Source organism: Carcharhinus amblyrhynchos, chromosome 26, assembly GCF_965287045.1.
Source record: "Carcharhinus amblyrhynchos chromosome 26, sCarAmb.v2.hapA, whole genome shotgun sequence".
Taxonomy (NCBI): domain Eukaryota; kingdom Metazoa; phylum Chordata; class Chondrichthyes; order Carcharhiniformes; family Carcharhinidae; genus Carcharhinus; species Carcharhinus amblyrhynchos.
The window spans coordinates 7,433,005-7,444,071 of NC_137349.1; positions in this window are offsets into that span (position 1 = coordinate 7,433,005).

The following is an 11,067-nucleotide window of genomic DNA, read 5'->3' on the forward strand; positions in this document are numbered from 1 at the left end:
ATATCTAATAATCTTGATTCATTGTAGTTTAGGTGGCGTTAGACGTAATGTCCTGTATTAGGGGCTGTGGATTTTAACAGAAAGAGAAGACTTGGGAGCACATTCTCCCGTTCCACCTGCCGCGGGAATCGTAGCGGACAAGGGATGGACCATGGAAAGATCCATTGAACTCCACGTGATTCCTATAGTGCAAAATGAGGCCATTCAGCCCATCGAGTCTACGCCATCAACAATCCTAACCAGGCCCTATCCCCGAAACCCCACATATTTACCCCGCTAATCCCTCCAACCTACACATCCTGGGACACTAAGGGGCAATTTAGCATGACCAGTCAACCTAACCCACACATCTCTGGACTGGGAGGAAACCGGAGCATCTGGGGGAAACCCACACAGGCACAGGGAGAATGTGCAGACTCCACACAGACAGAGATCTAAACTGTGAACCAAACCCAGGTCCCTGGAGCTGTGAGACAGCAGTGCTAACCACTGTGCCACCATGCCGTTCCCCCCTGCCTCCCCGTCCCAGCAGGATTTTCCAGTTTTGGGCCAAGCGCAAAACTTGGGTGTACAGGTACACAAGTCACTGAAAATGGCAACGCAGGTGGAGGAGGTAGTCAAGAAGGTATGCTTGGCTTCATCAGCCTGGGCATTGAGTTTAAAAATTGGCAAGTCATATTGCAGCTTTTAGAACCTTAGTTAGGCCACAGCGGGAATACAGTGCTCAATTCTGGTCGCTACTCTACTAGAAGGATGTGGAGACTTTGGAGAGGATACAGAAAAGATTTACCAGGATGTTGCCTGGTATGGAGAGCATTAGCTATGAGGAGAGGTTGGAGAAACTTGATTTGTTCTCACTGTAATAATGGAGGTTGAGGGGAAACCTGGTAGAAGTCTACAAGATTATGATGGGCAGAGTGGAGAGTCAGAAGCTTTTTCCCAGGGTGGAAGAGTCAATTACTAGGGGGCATAGGTTTAAGGTGTGAAAGGCAAAGCTTAAAAGACATATACGAGCCAAATACTTTACACAAAAGCTGGTGGGTGCCTTGAATTTGCTACCAGGGTAGGTAGTGGAAGCAGACATGATAGTAACTTCTAAGGAGTATCTTGATAAACTCACGAATAGGATGGGAAAATAGGGATATGGTCCCCAGAAGGATTGGGGATTTTAGTTCAGTTGGGCAGCATGGTCAGTGCAGGCTTGGAGGGCCGAAGGACCTGTTCCTGTGCTGTAATTTTCTTTATTCTTTGTTCTTTGATGCCAAAAAGCTATTCACACAACATGATAACAGATTTTGCCCTCTTAAAGCTTCTATCTGTTTCAAGGATTGTATAAACCTTTCAGGTAATCCATTGGCTGATGGATGATAAGACGTGGATTTTATTTGCTGAACACTATTTACTTTGACGTAATGCTCAAACTCTTATGAAGTAATTTGTGAACCATTGTGAAGTTAGTGAATCTTTAAGAAGCGTTTTTTTTAATCATGTACTCTTCAGTTGTAAGCTAACTTTTTCAGTGTGTTTTTCTCATTGTTGCCGGGCTGTCTACAAGACTCTTTTTATTGCTACTTAAATGGGGTTTGTTTATTTTTACTCTGGGATGTTTATGACTCTGTATTGTTGGGAGAAAAAAACTGGTTAGCAGGTATAGGAGTTCTTTCATTTTCAGTTTGGAACAGCAGTTTGGGTTTTAGTTTTAGAAGGGGCATCAAGCTGAAAAGAAGTCTCTCTCTCTCCCTTTCTCTCCCTGGTTTTGGAAATTCTGCTGATCATTTGAAAGCAAGGTTTTGCCTTTCTGAAGGATGAAATCAGCTTTTGGTGGATTGCCTAGAGTCCCTGGTGTTTTGGGAAGTTATCCTGACTTCAAACTATTCTGAGTCTACCCAGAGAACTGGAGGCTTCATCCAAAGGTCTCAAGTCCAGTATCACGTGAGCATTAGTCTTTGCTGTGTTAAACCTATGAAAGGGGTCTTTTGTCTATAGGATTGGAATGCATTGGATATATTTGTTAAGGGTTATAGTAATTGTTTTGTTTCAAGTTTGCAATTGATAAGAGTTCGTGCTAATTTTCTTACTATACATATTAACTATATTCTTAAATAAACTTTGTTTGATAAAAGCTCCCCTGTGGGTCATTTGGATCATACTTGAAGTGAAACATTTCATCTTATCCTAGCCAAATTCAAGAGGCAAAACTTATGATCCAGGTGTGCTCCATAAAACATGCCATGAACCATAACACCATTATTGCTAACAATCTGTTCCGGTTTACCAAATCTTACATCAATTTCATCAAGTTTTTCAATGGTTTATTCGGATGTGATAGATTTCATCATAACAACTTCTGGCGATTTTGAATGTGCATCAGTTATGACGAAGAACAAGTTGGGAATCAAGTAGATAGGGTTGTTAGGAAGGCACACGGTGTCTTGGCGTTTATTGGTAGAGGGATTGAATTTAAGAGCCGCAGCGTCATGTTGCAACTGTACAAAACTCTGGTGCGTCCGCACTTGGAGTATTGTGTGCAGTTCTGGTCCCCACATTATAGGAAGGATGTGGAGGCTTTGGAGAGGGTCCAGAGGAGGTTTACCAGGATGTTGCCTGGTATGGAGGGGAGGTCCTATGAGGAGAGACTGAGGGATTTCAGGTTGTTTTCATTAGAAAGAAGGCGGCTGCGAGGGGACCTTATTGAAACATATAAGATGATCAGAGGTTTGGATAGGGTGGACAGTGATAGCCTTTTTCCTCGGATGGAGAAAGCTAGCACGAGGGGGCATAGCTTTAAATTAAGGGGTGGTAGTTATAGGACAGATGTCAGGGGTAGGTTCTTTACCCAGAGGGTGGTGAGGGATTGGAATGCCCTGCCTGCTGCGGTTGTGGATGCGCCTAGTTTGGGGGCGTTTAAGAGATCCGTGGATAGGTTTATAGATGGAAAGGGTTTGATTTAGGTTAGAGGGTCATTGTTTTTTAACTGGTCGGCGCAACATCGTGGGCCGAAGGGCCTGTTCTGCGCTGTAATGTTCTATGTTCTATGTTCTATGTTCTAAGTAACCCTCAAATGGACCAGCAAAATCTACATGTAATCATTGCCATGACATTTTAGGCCAGTCCCAAAAATGTAGAGACAACAATGGCGTATTTCTTTTTCATAAACAGGATTGACACTTTTTCTTGGATTTGAGCATCCAGATTTGGCCACCAAAAATAACTGTGTTCTAATTCCTTCATCTAGACTATATTAGGATGTCCTTCATGTAGCTGTTCAAGAAGCCTTCTACATGGACTAGGAGGAATGATCACACAGATACGATCTTGGACGGTCAACTCAAGCTTTCTTGACGCATATGGTTTCAAATCAGGATGCAGACAGTGCATTCCAGCTTTCACTCGCTCAGTACCAGATCCAACACCCTCCCCATACAGGATCAGTTCTGAAGAATCTGCCACAGAGAAATTATCTACCAGCGAAACATAAGGAATATTAGCAAAACTAGTTGATGATATCTGTTCAATAGCTAAAGGAATGTGTGATAATGCATCAGCATTAGCTTGGCATTCTGATGGGTGAGACTTTGATATCATAGGAGTGTGTAGATATGATCAGTGACCATCTTTGCAACTGACTAGCAACTGACACCAACATGCCTTTATACAGTCCAAAAATAGTAAAGGGTTGAAGATTAGGTCATCGTGTGAAATGACGACCACATAATAATAATGAAAACTCCTCATGTCAAAAACTACACCGAATGCTTCTTATTTTAGCTAAGCATATTTAGATTCAGCACTAGTCAGAGAACGCAAAGCAAAAACTATTAGTTGTTCTTCTCCCAAAGGCATAACACTGCTCTTACTCCATAAAGTAGTAGGAGTGTGTACTATCTACAAGATGCACTGCAGCAATTCACCAAAGACCCTTAGATAGTTCCTTCAAAACCCATGACCACTACCATCTAGAAGGACAAGGGCAGCAGATACTTGGGAAGCCCACCACCTAGAAGCTTCCCTCCAAGCCACTCACTGTCCTGCCCTGGAAATATATCGCCCTTCCTTTGTAGTCAAAAATCCTGGAATTCCCTCCCTAACAGCATTGTGGGTCATCCTACAGCACGTGGACTGCGGCGATTCAAGAAGGCAGCTCACCACCACCTTCTCAAGGGCAGCTAGGGATGGGCAGGTGGACTGACAGGCAGAAAGCAACATTTGTGCCACAGAAATCCCAGGCAATGACCATTTCCAACAACTGAGAATCTAACCATCGTTCCTTGATATTCAGTGGCATTCCAATCGCTGAATTCTCCCCAATATCGACATCCTGGGATTACCATTGACCAGAAGCTGAACTGGACGAGCCTTAGAAATACTGTGCCTACAGTAGCAGGTCTAAGACTTGGAATCTTGTAGTGAGCGATTCATACTTCTGACTCCCTAAAGCCTGTCCACCATCTACAAGGCACAAGTCAGGAATGTGATGGAATACTCCCCACTTGCCTGATGGATGCAGCTCCAACAACACTCAAAAAGCCCAACACCATCCAGGACAAAACAGCCTGTTTGATTGACACTCTATCTGCAAACATTTACTCTCTCCACCGCCGACACTCAGTAGCAGCCGTGTGTACCATCTACAAAATGTACTGCAGAAATTTAGCAAGGCTTCTTAGATGGCACCTTCCAAACCCATGACCATCTAGGACAAGGGCTGCAGACGCTTGGAAACACCACTTCCTGCAAGTTCCCCTCCTGCTCTGCCATTCAACCATGGCTGATATTTTTCTCATTCCCATTCTCCTGCCTTTTCCTTATAACTCCTGATCTTGTTATTAGCCAAGAACCTATCTATCTCTCGGCTCCATTCTCAATTATTGTGTATCATAATGATAGCCTGTTGAACCAAAAATGTACTTTTCAAGCAACAGCAGTCATAGCAATAAGGTCAAAGTGATATTTTGAATCAGTCATCAGCGCAGAGACTAAAACAAAGGTTTATATTTACACATTGAAATAATGCCCTTGTTGACCCTTTACAAAGCACTTTACAGCCAGTGAAGGATTTTTTAAGTGTAGTTGCTGGTGTAATGCGGAGTAGGAAGGCCATACAAGAGGAAGATGAAGATATTTTATTTATAATGAGTGGGCTTCTGGAATCCTAAGGGTTTGGGATGATCAGAGAGAGTGCTCCTGAATTAACTGCAGCTCGCAGTTACTCTGCCTCCTGTAGGAAGTGGGGAAACATTTGGGAAAGAATCCATTTGAACACTGTTTCCCTTTTATCTTTCTATAAAACATAAACCTCTCCCCACTGAGGCAACCATCAGGATCTTTCTGATATGTTATTTCTTCCCTTCCTTCAACTCTTGATTATTTTCTTCCCTCCTTCTCCCCATGTCAGGGAGGCAGTGAGGTAATGGTCTTGTTACTGGACTAGTAGTCCAGAGACCCAGGGTAATGGGGACTTAGATTAACACTGCAGTGAAGTTACTGTGAAAATCCCCTAGTCGCTACACTCTGGACCCTGTTCAGGTGCACTGAGGGAGAATTTAGTATGGCCAATGCGCTTAACCAGCATGTCTTTCAGACTGTGGGAGAAAACCAGAGCACCCGGAGGAAACCCACGCTGAGATGGGGAGAGCATGCAGACTCCACACAGTCACCCGAGGATGGAGTTGAACCCCGATCCCTGGCTCTGTGAGGCAGCAGTGCTAACAAAAGATGTGCGGACATGGGGAGAACGTGCAGACTCTGCACAGACAGTAACCCAAATCGTGGAATTGAACCCAGATCCCTGGCACTGTGAGGCAGCTGTGCTAACCACCGTGCCACCCCGTTAAGTATAGGGAAGTGGCTACAGCTCTTGAGGGAGGATGACAGAATCATGGGACGGTTAAAGGGCAGAAAGAGAGCATTTAGCCCCGTGAGCCCATGCTGACTCTCTGCAAGAGCAACTTAGCTAGTCCACTCCCCCAAGCTTTGCCTGTGACCCTGCATTTTGTTTCGTGTCAGACGCTTATCTAATTCCCTTGTGAAAGTCACCTTTGAATCTGCCCCCAAGGCCAGCGCAGTCAAAGCCTTCCAGATCCAGCCACTCGCTGAGTGAGAGTGCTTTTCCTTCCCGCAACTGCTATCATGAGCTTCTCCCCCCTCTTCCTTCCTGCCCCCGTGTCGCTTTCCCTCTCCCTGCTCCCTCTAAAGTTTGTAAGTCTCAATCCACTTTCCCTTCTCGCTGACACTGTTCCTGAGCTGTAACTTGCTGCCTGTTCCTGCTGTGATTCAAGGCTGTAAAGGGATTGGGAATCCCCAACCACAACGTACACCACAGTTGGAAAATAATGTAGTCAGCAGCTCAGGGCAATCCTTCGGGATGGTGCCTGGTCTGTGCCAATGTTGGGCCACAAAACAGTCCTCAGAACCATGACTACCTGCAGTGACTCAAACCAGGAATTGAACCCACTTCCCTTGTGCTGTAAGTCAGCATTGCTAACCACAATACCACTACACCTTCCCCCAGCTGCTGAGGAATGAGGCCAAGGACAGAGAAGGACAGGGACTTCACTTTAGAAGCCCAATTACTCGTTGACTATCAATTAAAGTCGGGAGTAACCTGTATGAAAAAAAGTGCAAGTTCATTCATTAACAAGGTCAAATTACAGGAGAGGCTGGACAAGCTAGGGTTGTTTTCTCTGGAAGGGCAGAAGCTGAGGAGAGATCTAACAGAAGTCTATAAAATTCTGAGAGGCATAGATAGGATTGACAGAATCTTTTTCCCAGAGTTGAAATGTCTAATACTAGGGGGCATGCACTTAAGGTGAGAAGGGGCAAGTGCAAAGGAGATGTGAGGGGTCATTTTTTTACATACAGAGTGGTAGGTGTCTGGAACGAGCTGCCAGGGATGGTAGTGGAGGCAGATACGATAGGAGGCATTTAGGGGGTTTTTAGATAATGACATGAATATGCAACAAATAGAGGGATATGGACCGAGGGCAGGCAGAAGAGATTAGTTTAATTTGTTTAATCATGTTCGGTACAACATCGTGGGCCGAAGGGCCTGTTCCTGTGTTGTACTTGTCTGTGTTCTGTGTTGTATGACTTCATAATATCCAACTAAGGCTGGCTAACAAAAGGTACACTGTCTCCTCTGGGACCACGGCAAGCAAGTAATTCAAAGGTTAAATGCCATTGAGCGGCATTCTTTTTTGTTGAGTTTTTTTTGTTATCTTCTTTAATCCTGCAAAAAGCAGCGATTCCTCCCTACGACTGTGTTCCACTGACAGCTGCTCCATTCAGAGATCAACTCCCTTCACTTTGCTCCCTTGTCTGTGCAAATGCCAACTCAAATTGGATGAAGGGGAAGCTTAATTTCTAGCTGCTAAGGCAGTGCTCCAGTCACGCAATACACCTACGGGGAATTTATGTACTTAAAAGGGCTTGCTGCCTGTAAAAACACAATAAGAACCTTCTTTGAATGACTCATTGGAACGGAAGGCTGTACTGCTGAAAGGATAAAATGAACTGTTTATAATGATATAAATGGATGAATAATGGATGGGTGATGTTGGATAATGTGACTTAATGGAACTTGGCTTTAATTATTTCCACACTTTGTCATGTGAGCAAAGAAAAGAATCATGCAGTGAAGGACAATAAAAACAAAGCCCTGTTTCAAAGATTGTTCCTGGGGAGGGTTCCGATTTTTCACAGACTCCAGTTCAGCTGTGTTTGGAAACGCACCCCACCCCAGCCCCCGCATGAAGCCAAGGACAAGGTTCGAATCTGCCCAGTAATTAGCTCAAACGGTCGACTGTCAGGCATGAACCTCTGTTGGGACCTCAGGCATCAAAAGAGAGCCTGAACTGGATCGGTTAAGCCCAATGTCCACAAGATGGGCAACATGGTGGCGCAGTGGTTAGCACTCCTGCCTCACAACGTCAAGGGCCTAGGTTCGATTCCTGGCCTCGGTCACTGTCTGTATGGAGTTCGCACATTCTCCACGGGTCTGCGTGGGATTCCTGCAGATGCTCTGGTTTCCTCCCACAGTCCAAAGATGTGCGGGTTAGCTGGATTGGCCCTGCTAAATTGTCCCTTAGTGACAGCGGGATTAGCTAGGGTAAATGCATGGCGTTACAGGGGTAGGGCCTGGGTGGGAGGGCAGACTCGATGGGCTGAATGGCCTCCTTCTGCACTGTAGGAATTCTAAGATGTGAAGGCATGAGGGAAAGTGAAGATTCATGAGAATGGTTCCAGGGATGAGGAACTTTGGTTTTATTGACAGATTGGAGAAGTTGTGATTATTTACCTTGGAAATGAGTGGGAGATTTGAAAGAGATATTCAAGATCATGAGGGGTCTGGACAGGGTTTGTTTTATTCATGCATGGGATGTGGGCATCGCTGGCTGGCCAGTATTTATTACCCATCCCTAATTGCCATTGTTTAAGAAGGGTGCCAGGCAAAAGGCGGGGAATTATAGGCCGGTTAGTTTAACGTCTGTGGTAGGTAAAATGTTAGAATCTGTCATTAAGGAGGAAATTGCGAGGCATCTTGAAGGGAATTGCTTGATAGAGCAGACGCAGCACGGTTTCATTAAAGGGAAGTCGTGTCTGACAAATTTACTGGAGTTCTATGAGGATGTGTCTAGGGCGGTGGATAGAGGAGAGCCGGTGGATGTGGTCTTTCTAGATTTTCAGAAGGCGTTTGACAAAGTACCTCACAAGAGGTTATTGCAGAAGGTCGAGGGACATGGAGTTGGGGGTAGGGTGTTAGCGTGGATAGAGGATTGGTTGTCAAATAGGAGGCAGAGAGTGGGGGTCAACGGGTGCTATTCGGATTGGCGGATGGTGACTAGTGGAGTGCCCCAGGGGTCGGTGCTGGGGCCTCAGCTTTTTACCATTTATATAGATGATCTGGAGGAGGGAACCAAGTGTAGGGTGTCGAAATTTGCTGATGACACCAAGATTGGGGGAACGGCAAATTGTGCGGAGGGTGTGGAGAGTCTGCAGAAGGATCTAGATAGGCTGGGCGAATGGGCCAGGAAATGGCAAATGGAATTTAATGTTGGCAAGTGTGAGGTGGTCCACTTTGGTAGGAAGAATGGTAGGAAGGACTATTACTTACGGGGCGAAAAACTGCAACAGGCGACGGTGCAGAGGGAACTCGGGGTCCTTGTGCATGAGTCGCAAAAACCCAGCTTGCAGGTGCAGCAGGTGGTCAGGAAGGCTAATGGGATGCTGGCCTTCATAGCGAGGGGGATTGAATATAAAAGTAGGGAGGTCTTGCTGCAGCTGTTTAGGGCATTGGTGAGGCCGCAGCTGGAGTACTGTGTGCAGTTTTGGGCGCCGCACCTGCGCAAAGATATTTTGGCCTTGGAGGGAGTGCAGAGGAGGTTTACTAGGCTGATACCAGAGTTGAGGGGGTTGAGCTATGAGGAGAGGCTGAATAAACTGGGCTTGTACTCGTTAGAGTTTAGAAGAATGAGGGGAGATCTCATTGAGACGTATAAGATGATGAATGGGATGGATAGGATAGAGGTGGAGAGACTCTTCCCGCTCAAAAAAGACAGTAGGACTAGGGGGCACAGCCTCAAGATAAAAGGGGGACGGTTTAGAACGGAGTTGAGGAGGAACTTCTTCACTCAAAGGGTGGTGAATCTCTGGAATTCTCTGCCCGTTGAAGCGGTGGAGGCTGCCTCGCTAAATATTTTTAAGACGCGGGTTGATGGGTTCTTGATAAGAGAGGGGATTAAGGGTTATGGGGAGAGGGCGGGAATGTGGAACTGAGCCACGACAGATCAGCCATGATCTTATTGAATGGCGGGGCAGGCTCGAAGGGCTAGATGGCCTACTCCTGCTCCTATTTCTTATGTTCTTATGTTCTTATGCCCTTGAACCGAGTGACTTGCTCGGCCATTTCAGAGGGCAGCTAAGAGTCACCCACATTGCTATGGATCTGGAATCACGTGTAGGCCAGATCGGGTAAGAACAGCAGATTTCCTTCCCGAAAGGACATTAGTGAACCAGATGGGTTTTTATAACAATTAATAATGGTTTTATGGTTATCGTTAGTCTTTTCATTCCAGATTTTTATTGAATTCAAATTTCACAATCTGCATGGTGGATTCAAACCCGGGTCCCCAGTACATCACCCTGGCTTTCTGGATTAGTAGTCCAGTGACGATACCACTCACTATCCTTAATAAATAGGGACAAAATGTTCCTATTGGAGAACAGGGTCTCGGGTTCAATTCCCAGCTTGGCTCACTATCTGTGTGGAGTTTGTGCATTCTCCCCGTGTCTTTGTGGGTTTTCTCTGGGTGCTCTGGTTTCCTCCCACAATCCAAGGATGTGTGGGTTAGGTTGATTAACCATGCTAATTTGTCCCTTAGTGTCAGAGGGACTGGCTAGGGTATATACATGGGTTATGGAGAAAGGGCCTAAGTGGGATTGTGGTTGGTGCAGACTTGATGGACTGAATGGCCTCCTTCTGCACTGTAGGATTCTATGATTCGTACATCACGTGTTTAAGGTCAGACTGCACTGTGTGAGAATATGGTAGAGATGCATTCAAGAGAAAATTGAATTATTATCTAAAAAATCGAATGTTCCTAGTTATGGTGAGGTGGTGGAGGGTAGCACGGAGAGTTGGAGCAAACATGAGGGGCCAAATGGCCTCCTTGTGTGCAACCGCAATTCTGGATCAGGCTGAATTTACCCCATTCTATTTCAAGAGTGTTGAGGCAAACAGGAGTTCCTGGTGGCAGCAGTAAATATATAAAAAGGAAGAGGCTGGCTAGGGTGAACGTTGGACCCTTAGAGGATGAGAGGGGGGACTTAGTGGTAGGGGATGGGGAAATGGCTGAGGCCTTGAATAACTTTTTTGTTTTGGTCTTCACGGAGGAGGATGTGAATAATTTGCCGGGTGTTAGCAATGGAAAGATGGTAGGAGTGGAGGGTCTGAATGACATTATTGTTACTAGAGAGGCGGTGCTCGACAGACTGGAGTTTAATGGAATTTAATGTTGGCAAATGTGAGGTTGTCCACTTTGGTAGGAATAATGGTAGGAAGGACTATTA